The sequence below is a fragment of the Coregonus lavaretus genome (genome assembly GCF_964263955.1).
Source record: "Coregonus lavaretus genome assembly, chromosome: 32".
Classification (NCBI taxonomy): Eukaryota; Metazoa; Chordata; class Actinopteri; order Salmoniformes; family Salmonidae; genus Coregonus; species Coregonus lavaretus.
Window position 1 is genome coordinate 1,989,926 of NC_140019.1, and position 14,652 is coordinate 2,004,577.

The following is a 14,652-nucleotide window of genomic DNA, read 5'->3' on the forward strand; positions in this document are numbered from 1 at the left end:
TGTCTGTCATAGTTGACGTGTACCTATGATGAAAATTACAGGCCTCTCATATTTTTAAGTGGGAGAACTTGCACAATTGGTGGCTGACTAAATACTTTTTTTCCCCACTGTAGGTACACTTCAACTGTGAGAGACGGAATCTAAAACAAAAATCCAGAAAATCACATTGTATGATTTTTAAGTAATTAATTTGCATTTTATTGCATGACATAAGTATTTGATACATCAGAAAAGCAGAACTTAATATTTGGTACAGAAACCTTTGTTTGCAATTACAGAGATCATACGTTTCCTGTAGGTCTTGACCAGGTTTGCACACACTGCAGCAGGGATTTTGGCCCACTCCTCCAGACAGACCTTCTCCAGATCCTTCAGGTTTCGGGGCTGTCGCTGGGCAATACGGACTTTCAGCTCCCTCCAAAGATTTTCTATTGGGTTCAGGTCTGGAGACTGGCTAGGCCACTCCAGGACCCTGAGATGCTTCTTACGGAGCCACTCCTTAGTTGCCCTGGCTGTGTGTTTCGGGTCGTTGTCATGCTGGAAGACCCAGCCACGACCCATCTTCAATGCTCTTACTGAGGGAAGGAGGTTGTTGGCCAAGATCTCGCGATACATGGCCCAATCCATCCTTCCCTCAATACGGTGCAGTCGTCCTGTCCCCTTTGCAGAAAAGCATCCCCAAAGAATGATGTTTCCACCTCCATGCTTCACGGTTGGGATGGTGTTCTTGGGGTTGTACTCATCCTTCTTCTTCCTCCAAACACGGCGAGTGGAGTTTAGACCAAAAAGCTCCATTGTTGTCTCATCAGACCACATGACCTTCTCCCATTCCTCCTCTGGATCATCCAGATGGTCATTGGCAAACTTCAGACGGGCCTGGACATGCGCTGGCTTGAGCAGGGGGACCTTGCGTGCGCTGCAGGATTTTAATCCATGACGGCGTAGTGTGTTACTAATGGTTTTCTTTGAGACTGTGGTCCCAGCTCTCTTCAGGTCATTGACCAGGTCCTGCCGTGTAGTTCTGGGATGATCCCTCACCTTCCTCATGATCATTGATGCCCCACGAGGTGAGATCTTGCATGGAGCCCCAGACCGAGGGTGATTGACCATCATCTTGAACTTCTTCCATTTTCTAATAATTGCGCCAACAGTTGTTGCCTTCTCACCAAGCTGCTTGCCTATTGTCCTGTAGCCCAACGCAGCCTTGTGCAGGTCTACAATTTTATCCCTGATGTCCTTACACAGCTCTCTGGTCTTGGCCATTGTGGAGAGGTTGGAGTCTGTTTGATTGAGTGTGTGGACAGGTGTCTTTTATACAGATAAAGAGTTCAAACAGGTGCAGTTAATACAGGTAATGAGTGGAGAACAGGAGGGCTTCTTAAAGAAAAACTAACAGGTCTGTGAGAGCCGGAATTCTTACTGGTTGGTAGATGATCAAATACTTATGTCATGCAATAAAATGCAAATTAATTACTTAAAAATCATACAATGTGATTTTCTGGATTTTTGTTTTAGATTCCGTCTCTCACAGTTGAAGTGTACCTATGATAAAGAATTACAGACCTCTACATGCTTTGTAAGTAGGAAAACCTGCAAAATCGGCAGTGTATCAAATACTTGTTCTCCCCACTGTATGTGCCATCTTAGAATGCATCAATGTAATTTTTTCAAACTCTTTCAGTCCAAAGACCAAATTTTGAGTGAATCTGACTTTTAGTCCATGAGAATATTTTTTATGATTATTTTAAGCATTAGTGTTACATAGTTAAAAAAGTTAATTGTTAATAGTTTCCATATTTTTAAGATATCAATGCCAAACTTAAAGGCAGACTAACCGAAATGACGTTGCCACGAGCAGCACTGCAGATATTGCGATGATCGAGATGTAAGACTTTGCTCCCACAGTATCTGCGCATGTGCATGAGTTAACTTCAATCCGTTGGAGGATGGTAGGTACGGGACCAAAATAGTGGGGGAGTTGAGCCTTGCGCTTCCAACGCTCTTAGTTTTTGCGCAAATTGACCCACTATGCTGTTTACTTTGTGCACAGGCGTCATATTGTTGAGTCTACCTTTAACATGGTTCATCATGGTAATGTCTTTGATGACCCTAAAAAGTTTCAAGTTGATAGGCCATTGTGAAGTGGATTTACAAAGGATTTAAATGAACACGTAAAATCTGATTTCCTGATTTATCAATAACTCATCCATCTCTTAACCAATCCCTTAGCTTTTCTCAAACTAAGAGATTTAGAGACATATGCAACTGACTGTAGTCCATTTTTATTGCCAATAATAAACGTACTTCTAGCCTTGTTACTTCTACCCTTGACAGGGATTAGGTTTGAACTAAACATAGACACAACCCTTTAGCCGGTTGGCCCCTAGGATTTGTTGTTGACTGGGGTAGTATTGAAGGAGGCCCCACTCCCTGAGGGCATTCTTCTTGCTCTGGTCAACATCCAGGTATCTGTGACATTCCTCACCCTCTGGCTATCATTCATCTGGCCATAACAAAACTCCTCCAACCCCAAAGCTTCCATCAACAACCACTATCTGAGAGGGATCTCACATTGATCTGGCACAAGTTTAACAGTAAAAAGTCATAGTTGGAAGATCATAAAAGGAAGAATGAATACTGCCACCTCATCGACAACATCCAAATGTTTTTTCTTAGTTTCTTATTTTGGGCAAACAAATAATAATTCACCAGTATAATAAGCGTGTTATACAAAATGTCTATTGTACACTGAACAAAAACATAAATGCAACATGTAAAGTGTTGGTCCCATGTTTCATGTGCTGAAATAAAAGATCACAGACATTTTCCATATGCACAAAAAGCTGATTTCTCTAAAATGTTGTGCACACATTTGTATACATCCCTGTTAGTGAGCATTTCTCCTTTGCCAAGATAATCCATCCACCTGACAGGTGTAGCATATCAAGAAGCTGATTAAACAGCATGATCATTACACAGGTGCACCTTGTGCTGGGGACAATAAAATGCAGACCACGTGTATGGCGTCGTATGGGTGAGCGGTTTGCTGATGTCAATGTTGTGAACAGAGTGCCCCATAGTGGCGGTGGGGTCATGGTATGCACAGGAATAAGCAAGGACAATGAACACAATTGCATTTTATCGATGGCAATTTGAATGCACAGAGATACCGTGACGAAATCCTGAGGCCCATTGTCGTGCCATTCATCTGCCGCCATCACCTCATATTTCAGTATGATAATGCACTGCCCCATGTTGCAAGGATCTGTACACAATTCCTGGAAGCTGAAAATGTCCCAATTCTTCCATGGACTACATATTCACCAGACATGTCACACATTTTTGGGTTGCTCTGGATTGACGTGTACGACAGGCCACAATCAACAGCCTGATCAACTCTATGCGAAGGAGATGTGGTCACACCAGATACTGACTGGTTTTCTTATCCACACCCCAATTTATTAATTTTTTTAAGGTATCTGTGATCAACAAATGCATATCTGTATTCCCAGTCATGTGAAATTCATTGTTTAGGGCCTAATTACTTTATTTCAATTGAATTATTTCCTTATATGAACTGTAACTCAGTAAAATCTTAATCTGAAATTGTTGCATGTTGCGTTTATATTTTTGTTCAGTATATAATTGTGACCCTTTACTAATACAACTGTGGAGGCTGAGAAAATGAGAATAGTACAAAAACTTAAGTCAATATTTTTTCCTAAGAGGTCTGCATGGGCATGTTGCAGCAATAGAAATATTTAAAAAATTGTGATAAGATAAACAATCCAAGTGCTGCATGCTAGCAAATTTACTTTAATCCTGACTATAAATAAAGCCAAGGACATTCAATATTATTCATGATACAATAGTAAAATAAGACACATTTCAAAGAAAAATAAGAGAAAAGTAAAAAGGAATTTCTTCAGACAGAAGATTACAGCAACAACAAAGTAAATCAAATTCCATGATTTGAAAGAGAAACATTTAAATGAGTAGAAGGCAGCATCCTTGAAGAGAGTCCTGAAGAAGAGCTAGAGGAAGAATAATATTGTTTGTATAGGACTAGAACACTTAGGGGCACATGGGAAGCCAGATACAGTGAATGTCGATAACTTTGTCCAGTCATGTCTTCTTTAAGAGCAATACAACATGCATTAGAGGGAGACCACAACTGAGTAGCACTGACCACGGTTCCAATGCTTTGTCTTTCACCCAGCACTGCAGCAGTGTTTTGCTCTCAGCAGAGTACTCCAGTCAGTCTGTGCCATTTCTCATCCATTAAACCTGACAATATGAAAGTGGTTTGTGAAGAAGCCAAGGGCTGACATGTTCACATCTGGCTGATGACCTGCAGGGCTGTGTGTGTCCGTTGTTTGAAACTGAAAGGGTGAATGAAGGGGCTTGCAATAGCCCCTTACTTAGGGAGTAGAACTCAATAGAAAAATAGCTTTGCTCCATCTTGGATATCCCCTCTCTTCTTATCCTTTTGCAATCCTTAACCATCACCTGTGAAGGAAGAACACTGACATCATCCGAATACCAAATACTTAATTTGTCTACCATCATAGCAGCTGGTCTACTGGTACTTTTCTTTATCACCATTTGATCCAGGCAGGTGTGACAGTGCCATACCTAGTTGCCATTGACTTGTGGCGGAGGCAGAGTTCCCCTATGGTCAATGGCCGCCCTCTCTCTACTGCAACTCTCCCTCTCCTCGTCCTCCTCATCCCGCTCCTCATTCCCACTGTGATTCTTACAGTACAGCCTGGAGCAGAGACAGAATAGTGTAATGTCAACTTATTACATATCTTTCCGACAGTTACATATAGGGCTGTGGCGGTCATGAAATTTCGTCAGCCGGTGATTGTCAAGCAAATAACTGTTGGTCTCACGGTAATTTACTGTTAATTAACATAAACACATTTAGCATCTCCTGGCTTCCACACACAGCCACAAGCCACTGATGCAGACCTTTGGAACATCTACATTTTAAAATGTCTAATAAATCCATGTAATATAGCCTACACCTTCACAATAAATCCATTATTTATTTTAGACAGGTCTAAAGAAGCATGATATGAAGAAAATGTAGTCTATTTCAGAAGAACAGAATAGCATACTCTGAGTTGTCCTTATGTTAGGTCCTGATTTGGCTATGCCAAATGGCTGTGGGCTGCACTAGTTCATTTAGCAGACAAGATTTGCTTAGAATTCCGTTGCATTCTTTTATAGTATGAAGAATACAATTGAACAAAGCTGAATAAAATATAAATAATATTTTCTCCGAACGATTTGAGGGAGTGCGCACATGCGGCTATTCTGTGTTGAGCGGTTAACAAAGAAAAAGGTATTCCTATATGCTTAATTTAGAGTTATTAATATAACTTTAGTTGTTCTACAAATGTTGGGCTATATGTTTTGATTTTTAATACATTGTAAGGTTGCATGATGCGACTAATGATAATTTGAAAAAAGTTGCTTCAAAGGCAAGAGCTCTGCTTTGTTTTTTGTGCAGGCTGTACACACTACATCAGTCACTCATTCACAATTTGACAAGCACTTGATAATGCCTAGAATTTGACGCCGGCATCCGCTTTGTGTGGCCATAATGCTCCCTACAAAAGTGCCCGTTGTGCGCGCCTCCCTGAGTGCTGCGAACTCCATCACGTGATCAGGTCTTTCTCACAGGCTACAAGTGAAGACAGACACAACTGAGCGTGTCCTTATCCAATTCCGAGGTGCATATTGAAGATAATGGAAGAATTGTCCACATTTACTTTTCGTCAGCCAACAAGATGAATAGGCCTAACAAACAGCAAAAGCACTAGCCTATGTCAATCTACTATCCCCCATAGTACAAAGGTCAACCTATTCTATTCTGTGCTAGAAATTAATATTCCAAACAGTCTGGGACAGTTGTGGGATGCGATAGATCCCAAATTAATACAACCACTAGCATCAATGCAATGTGGCTGACGCAACAGATCAGAACGTTTAGCTTAAAATGTTGATAAACTATTAGGCTATTTCTTCACATTATAAGCGCAGCAATGCGCACAACTTGGATGGAAAATTACTGAAGATAATAGCGGACAATATTGCCACTCCTATTTGCCAGATCTTCAATTTAAGCCTAGTAGAAAGTGTGTGCCTCAGGCCTGGAGGGAAGCAAAAGTTATTCCCCTACCTAAGAATAGTAAAGCCCCCTTAACTGGCTCAAATAGCTGACCAATCAGCCTGTTACCAACCCTTAGTAAACTTTTGGAAAAAATTGTGTTTGACCAGATACAATGCTATTTTACAGTAAAGAAATTGACAACAGACTTCCAGCACGCTTATAGGGAAGGACATTCAACAAGCACTTACACAAATGACTGATGATTGGCTGAGAGAAATTGATGACAAAAAGATTGTGGGGGCTGTTTTGTTAGACTTCAGTGAGGCTTTTGACATTATCGATCATAGTCTGTTGCTGGAAAAACGTATGTGTTATGGCTTTACACCCCCTGCCATATTGTGGATAAAGAGCTACCTGTCTAACAGAACACAGAGGGTGTTCTTTAATGGAAGCCTCTCCAACAAAATCCAGTTCAAATCAGGAATTCTCCAGGGCAGCTATCTAGGCCCCTTACTTTTTTCAATCTTTACTAACGACATGCCACTGGCTTTGAGTAAAATGCAATTATGCATGTAATGCTTTTATTACAAAGGTGCATTTTTATGGTGAAAATGATCTTCCCCAAACTTGAAACTCACGCGCTGCTTATGTATGCCAGTTAGGCCCTACACCCCTTGTAAAGCAAAATAATGTGCTTAATTTTAAGTAGTTGTTTGGTCACTTGAGTTGTCATACAAACCTTATTAAAACATGTAGGCCTATGTGCTAGGCTACATGAGGTGTGTGACTATGATTAAATAAAGGCGCATAAAAAAGGCTTTGTTTCTTATGCTGGGCATCATTCACAAGTGATCATATATAATTCACAAGTGATAGGCTAATATTGTCACCCATCAGACAATGCTTGATTTAATATTGTCTTTACATATACTAAATAATATATGTGTGAAATTTGTTTTGATTTAGAATGGACCATTATCATGCACCTGTATTGAAACAGGGTCAATGGGGGAAAAATACATGTCATCTATGCACTTAAATAGCGAATGGAGGACGCTTTTCCCCCTAGTTTATTTTCATGTCAGCCAGGTAGGCTATACTCCTGTTGTAAATATCAGCAATGTGCTTAATATTAGGAAAGTTGAGAAATAAATATAGTAGGCCTAGCCTATAGAAGGCTGATCCTCCTATTTTTAGTAGAGGTCATCACTCTGTTTTCTCACGCAATTGCATAGCCTATGGAAATGTTGCGCAACATGAAATCATGGGCTCTCGTTAAGTGTTTGTTAAGATTTTCGAATACATTTGCATTGATGTCAGAGTGATTAGAGGGACAATAGAGTGCTGAGTACCAGGCAGTTAGCAAGTTTGGTAGGCTACTAATGACCATCAGCAGCATCAGAGCTTGGAGAAGTCTAATTACCGTGACTAAACTAAACTGTCTTCATGACTCGTGACCGCCGGTGTGGTGGTAATACGGTCACCGCAACAGCCCTAGATACATATCATTACAGATAGGGCTTGTACAGCAGGTAAAGGATTGTTGAACTGCCACTTGTATTATCTGTTTACATTCTTTCTCAGCCTTCAAGGAAGGGGCAGCAGGTAGTTTAGTGGTTAAGAGTGTTGTGCCAGTAACCGAAAGGTCGCTGGTTCTAATCCCCAAGCCGACTAGGTGAAAAATCTGTCAATGTGCCCTTGAGCAAGGCACTTAACCCTAATTGCTCCTGTAAGTCGCTCTGGATAAGAGCGTCTGCTAAATGACTAAAATGTACATGTAATTGTGTTGCAAACCACATTTGAAGCTCAAGGGGGTGCAGTTCCCAGGTTGCAAAGCTACTTTTCTCACATAACTTTGGAGTGATGCAATGACAACATATTAGGGATCGGTCACACTTATTTGGATAGTCCGGATTTTCCATCAGTAGATGCTAATAATAAACAACTGCTTGCTAAGGTTATGGTTAGGTTTAGAATAAGGGTAAGTTTAGGGTGAGGATAAGGTGTAAGGTTAGGATTAGCGCTACGGTTAGTAGATAGTTAGTTGAAATGTTACTGATAGTCTGTAGAGCATCTACAGCTGGACTATCCAAATAGTGTTACCTAGGGATCTGCTCCCTGAGTGACTATTTTATGTGTAGGCCTACAGTGTTTGCTAACTGAAAGAAATATTGATTGTGATAATTGAGTTCTTTCAGGAGCAAAGAAATTATACTTTAAGTAGTTGTTGCAATGTAATTAAATACCAACAGTAAACTAAGTGTTTCTTTTATGAACCAGAAAAAAAAAACGATCCATGTGTTGACTTGACACCTGAAAATGACAAAGCAGAGGGGATCTCACTTGTAGATGCCACGAGCCATGTTCTCTGGCCTTGTCCTGCAGGCCGCAGTGATAATGGTAAGTCTTCACACAGGCTTTGATCTCACAGCCAATGGTGGCTCCCAACTGGGCACACAGTGTACATTTCTGAAAGAGACCATAAAATATACACTGAACAAAAATATAACCGCAACATGTAAAGTGTTGGTTCCATGTTTCATGAGCTGAAATAAAAGATCTCAGAAATTTTCCACACACACAAAAAACGTATTTCTCTCAAATTCTTTGCACAAATTTGTTTACATCCCTGCTAGTGAGCATTTTTACCTTTCCAAGATAATCCATCCACCTGACAGGTGTGGCATATCAAGAAGCTGATTAAACATCATGATCATTACACAGATGCAACTTGTGCTGGGGACAATAGAAAGCCACTCTAAAATGTGCAGTTTTGTCACACAACACAATGCCACAAATGTCTCTAGTTTTGAGGGAGCCGGCAATTGGCATGATGGCTGCAGGATTGTCCACCAGAGCTGTTGCCAGAGAATGTAATGAGCCGGTGTGGTGGTAATACGTCCTTTTAGAGAATTTGGCAGTATGTCCAACCGGCCTCACAACCGCAGACCATGTGTATGGCGTCAATGGGCGAGCGGATTGCTGATGTTAAATTTGTGAACAGAGTGCCCCATGATGACGGTGGGGTTATGGTATGGGAAGGCATAAGCTAAGGACAACGAGAACACAATTGCATTTTATCGATGGCAATTTGAATGCACAGAAATACAGTGACGAGTTCCTGAGGCCCATTGTGAGGCCCATTTATTTTAAGGTATCTGTGACCAACAGATGCATATCTGTATTCCCATTCATGTGAAATCCATAGATTAGGGCCTAACTCATTTATTTAGATTGACTGATTTCCTAATATGAACTGTAACTCAGTAAAATCGTTGAAATTGTTGCATGTTGCTTTTATATTTTTGTTCAGTATACTTGTACATTTGTCATTTAGCAGATGCTCTTATCCAAAGCGACATACTGTCAGTGCGTTCAACTAAGTAAGGTACATCAATCTGACTGGAAATACAAGAGCAGGTCTCTGACATGGCATTGGTGACTTTCAAGGAACTTCTCCCATATTCAGTAGAAATTCTTTACATTCTCTGAAAATAACATCTAATTAGTTGATAGAGCTAGATACATGTCCCACTTAGCCACCCTTTTGTCTTCACATTACTGTACTATCTCCAAGGTTCTCACCATTCTCTTCCCCCTCTTGATTTCCTGGATGACCGTTTTGATGTCAAAGTTCCCAAATTCAGCCCGTGAGGAGGTAGTGAGTTGAACGGTTCCTGATGAGAACAGCTGCCAAGGAGGAGAGACAACAAGGTCAGGTGACAGACAGGGGAAATTATGAGTACAGCAGACAAGACCTATATAACTGATTGTGCTTTTCCAAAACATACATCTTGCACAAAGTAATGCTTGGACAAGCAATAGTATAAAGACCATCTTCAGCACAAAATTAGTTATTTGATGAACATTGATCGTTACGGCTTAGTACAGACTTATACGCGATAAGACTTACCATGCACTTGTAATGTGCAGCGATCTTTTTTCCGTTATCTGCATGAAGCACGCCCCGCAACTCGTTCTCCTCCTCTCCGGTGTGGCAGAAGCCACAGCGAAGGCCACCGTCCCCAGAGCCCCTCAGAGGGGACCTGTCTCTCTGAAACACACAGACACACACACCTCAGGATCCATGTACAGGGCAAATGTTTTTTACAGGAGCTTGATAATAGTCACCACGTAGTCCTAATAATGGGCATGCCCAAAGGAACTACAGTGTGTGTGTGTGTGTGGGGGGGGTCTTTACATGCGAGGAGCTCTCATCATCTACGCCTTGAGAGGAGGTTGAGCGGGTGTCCTCCGATTGGCCATGGAAACCAGCTTTGATTCGCCCTTTCTCTAATCTCCCACGGCCCCTACTCCGCTGAGGAGAGGAGTCTGAGTCATTGGCCACACCTCCCTGTTCCTGATCATCTGAAAAATATAAATTGGATACGTCAATACGCTGGCCATTCACCTTCAACAACAGTATTGAGTTATCCTCTTGTGGTCTACTTTAAAAGTGTCAAAAGAAAAGCCATCCCTTGTGTGCTGAATATCACGTAAAAGATAAGTTAGATACCTCCACTGGCATCCTGAGAGGCATCCCGGTGTTTGCGACAATACACACTACATCCAGAGACAAACAAATACAGAAATATTAGGATTGTTTTTAACAGAAATTTCCAGCTACATGTTGTTGTAATACGGTTATTTACACAGGGCACTTACAGGTAGATCCCCTGTGAGGGATTCTCTTTGACCTGGGCCTTATCCCATATTGCACAGTAGTAGTGATACGTCCGCCGGCATGTCTTCACATCACAGCCAATAGTGGCACCAGGCCGGTGGCAGGACGAACACATCTGAAGGGGAGGAAAAGAGAGCAACTGCCATGTTCAGAAACATAACTGCTACAGCACCCATCTCACAAGCTGAACCTGGCAACTCACTATGGAATGCGTCCCAAATGGCACACTACTCCCTATATGGTGCACTACTTTTGACCAGAGCCCTGTAAGACTTAGTGTGCACTAATAGGGTGCCATTTGGGACACACTCCAAACGTAAGGACACGTGGAGATATCTTGCCATGGACACTCACAAGTTTATTCCCTCTCTTGATCTCCTTTCTCACGTCCTCGACAGAAAATCCCCCGATGTTCTCGTCGCTGTCTGAGTGAGATGTAACCAGGGCGGAGGAGAAAAGCTGCACAGAGCAATGACAATCATTCAACAGAATACATGGACAACACAAGCAATAACCATGCTCCTGACACTCAAAGTGCTAAATCGTAATAATAAGCTACAATATGGGAACATATATTGAGCATACCAAACATTAGGAACACCTTCCTAATATTGAGTGGCCCACAAAATGGGTTTTAAATCTGTATTTTGTATTGTCATATTGTGGAGTGACACTTAAATATACACTACCGTTCAAAAGTTTGGGTCACTTAAAAATGGCTTTTCTTTCAAAAACAAGGACATTTCTATGTCCATTAAAATAACATCAAATTGATCAGAAATACAGTGTAGACATTGTTAATGTTGTAAATGGCTATTGTAGCTGGAAACGGCTGATTTTTAATGGAATATCTACATAGGCGCACAGAGGCCCATTATTAGCAACCATCAGTCCTGTGTTCCAATGGCACGTTGTGTTTGCTAATCCAAGTTTATCATTTTAAAAGGCTAATTGATCATTAGAAAACCCTTTTGGAATTATGTTAGCACAACTGAAAAATTTTGTGCTGATTAAATAAGCAATAAAACTTGCCTTCTTGAGACTAGTTGAGTATCTGGAGCATCAGCAATTGTGGGTTCGATTACAGGTTCAAAATGGCCAGAAACAAATAACTTTCTTCTGAAACTCGTCAGTCTATTCTTGTTCGGAGAAATGAAGGCTATTCCATGCGAGAAATTGCCTAGAAACTGAAGATCTCGTACAACGCTGTGTACTACTCCCTTCACAGAACAGCTCAAACTGGCTCTAACCAGAATAGAAAGAGTGGGAAGCCCCGGTGCACAACTGAGCAAGAGGACAAATACATTAGAGTGTCTAGTTTGAGAAACAGACGCCTCACAGGTCCTCAACTGGCAGCTTAATTAAATAGTACCCGCAAAACACCAGTCTCAATGTCAACAGTGAAGAGGCGACTCCAGGATGCTGACCTTCTAGGCAGAGTTGCAAAGAAAAAGCCATATCTAAGACTGGCCAATAAAAAGAAAAGATTAAGATGGGCAGTCTGAGATATGGCTTTTTCTTTGCAACTCTGTCTAGAAGGTCAGCATCCTGGAGATGGCCAATGCATACAGTTGTTGGTGCTATACCACCGACTGTGTGGTTCTTCTCACCATGCACTTATGGTGGGCTGCCACCTTCTGGTTGTCCGACACTAACAGCTGTCCACACTCCTTGTCCTGGTTGGTCCTGCAGAAGGCACATTTTTGCAGCTTTGCTTCCACTCCCTTCCTCTGTGCCGACATGGTCGGTCTCTCTCACAAACTCTTTTCTCCTTACTTGTCTCTGTGACTGTCAGTGAGCGCTTCTGTTTGTGAGAGGGACAGAAAGAGTGAAAGGTATTCACTTGATAGCAGCATCAAGTTGACCTTGTTCGTGTAAAACCCAATAGATACTATAGACGACACTAGTCAAGACCAGTATTGCAGTAGGGCAGCTGTATCGCTGTCAGTGAATGATCTATTTAATGATATCTGAAGGTATTAAAAACTGTTTTAAGGCTCTCCAAGTTTCTAAAATATAGGCCTACATATGAAACTATACTCTTGTTGGTTGCTGTTGGTGGAGTACTATGTTTTGTGGATGCATTGCTGACATGTTGCGTAATCATCACTGAAATGTGAATGTGGTAGAGACTTGGAGACTAATAAAGTGGGGGTGGGGCTGTGAAACAATTTTTGTGTTTTTTGGATTAGTAACATTTCCATTGTTGGTGTGTGTGTGTTAGAAGGAAAGAAACCTCAAAGTAAATTGTTGAATGACAATAGATTACAATTGTATGATCTAGAAGTGGACACAATCTGACATTTACCCAGGGAACAGCTATATTGTACTAAACCAAAATAATTTATATAAATCATTACAATAATTATTGGAATTCATTAAGGTAAGAGATATCAGTATTTGAACAGAAAATGAAAACATTCCATAAACTGAAAAGTGAGAAATGTCATCGCGCGTTCACAATCTTATCAAAATACTAACGTTATTTATTTCAGTAAGTTTTGAAACTATCAAAACACTAGGGCAGGCAACTCACCATAAGACAAATACATTTAGGCCCTCATCGTACGACAGAAAGGTCCATACCAGTAAAATAAACAGTCATTTAATCTGTGATTTTAACTAACCTTTTAAACATACTTTATTCTATTTAATTTATGTTTAGGGTGATGAGGCGCATAGTAGGTTTTGCCCGCTTTGTAAGCAAAGAGTGCCATACTTGATGCATTCACTTTCTGCAGTGAAAACGGAAGGACTTTAGCGAGCTTGTCCACCAGCAATTCCCTTCCGCCTAAAACCTAACAATAGCCTGACAAAGATACCGATCATTCCTTTAGTACAGTGCCGACAGATATTTAGATCTTACCCGTCTCAGTGGGATTTTGTCAAGTTACTGTGCTGGATGTAAGTGGGTGTGTGGGTTTTTCCCTTCTTTTTTTAACCAGCGTTCGCTTGTGTTCCATTTCACCCATAAAAATTGATAGAGGACTCATCTTTATATCTGTGCAATTATTACGTCTGTGACAGCATGGGCAAAGCCATTGAGGCTTCAACCCAAAAGAACCCTATCCAGCTGAGTACTTTAAAATGGTGGATGATGGCAACGTCCAATGGCAACGTCCATGCTAAAATAATTATATCCATGATGAGTCCTCTATCTATATCTATGGTTTCACCCACTGACTGAAGGTTTCACCACCGTGTAGCATTCGAGTGACGTTGCACACTGCAAAAAAATAGTAAAATAAACACTTACACGCCATGCACGCACATATTGGTACAAATAATGTACAACGCACTGATGCCATCGAACAAATAATATTATGCTCTCTATTAGGCCTACAACAAATACTTATCATATCTCGCATCAGATTCTGTATTCAGTATGAAAAATGTATGCACTCACTAACTGTAAATCGCTCTGGATAAGAGCGTCTGCTAAATGACTATGAAAAACTTTTTTTTTTTTTTTATCAACACCATCGGTTCTACAGATAGGCCTAGTCTATTAGTATGAAGAAAAGGTGTCATAATATGGAAGTATTTGATTTCAGAAATATTTTGGATCATGTCAGGACTATGGCTATTCATTCTTCATTATGGCCATTTGCCTAATGTGCAAAAAAAAGTTTAATCCTAAAGTATTTTACAATTATCATTTAAACCCATGATAACCTCAATCAATTATGATGAGGAAATACTGTATGATTATACAGCACTAATCAAACGTGGTAGGCTAAAGGAATCACTGTCAGAGACATAAAACATGCAACCCCCAATATGTATTTGTAAGAATATGACAGTTATGTCAAACAGCATAGGGCCTACATGTACAACTGGTCAACCT

General features: G+C 40.8%; 1 pseudogene across 1 annotated transcript; it reads right to left on the reverse strand.

Annotated features, from left to right (window-relative positions):
• Window positions 1-3,801: 3,801 nt before the first annotated feature.
• LOC311107323 (PHD finger protein 6-like) lies at window positions 3,802-13,718 on the reverse strand (annotated as a pseudogene). Its single transcript, XR_014615873.1, has 11 exons — window positions 13,672-13,718; window positions 12,416-12,609; window positions 11,160-11,264; window positions 10,787-10,920; window positions 10,638-10,684; window positions 10,323-10,489; window positions 10,035-10,175; window positions 9,707-9,811; window positions 8,465-8,590; window positions 4,636-4,768; window positions 3,802-4,509 (listed from the first exon to the last, which is right to left on the reverse strand). The product of XR_014615873.1 is annotated as a PHD finger protein 6-like (transcript).
• Window positions 13,719-14,652: the final 934 nt, after the last annotated feature.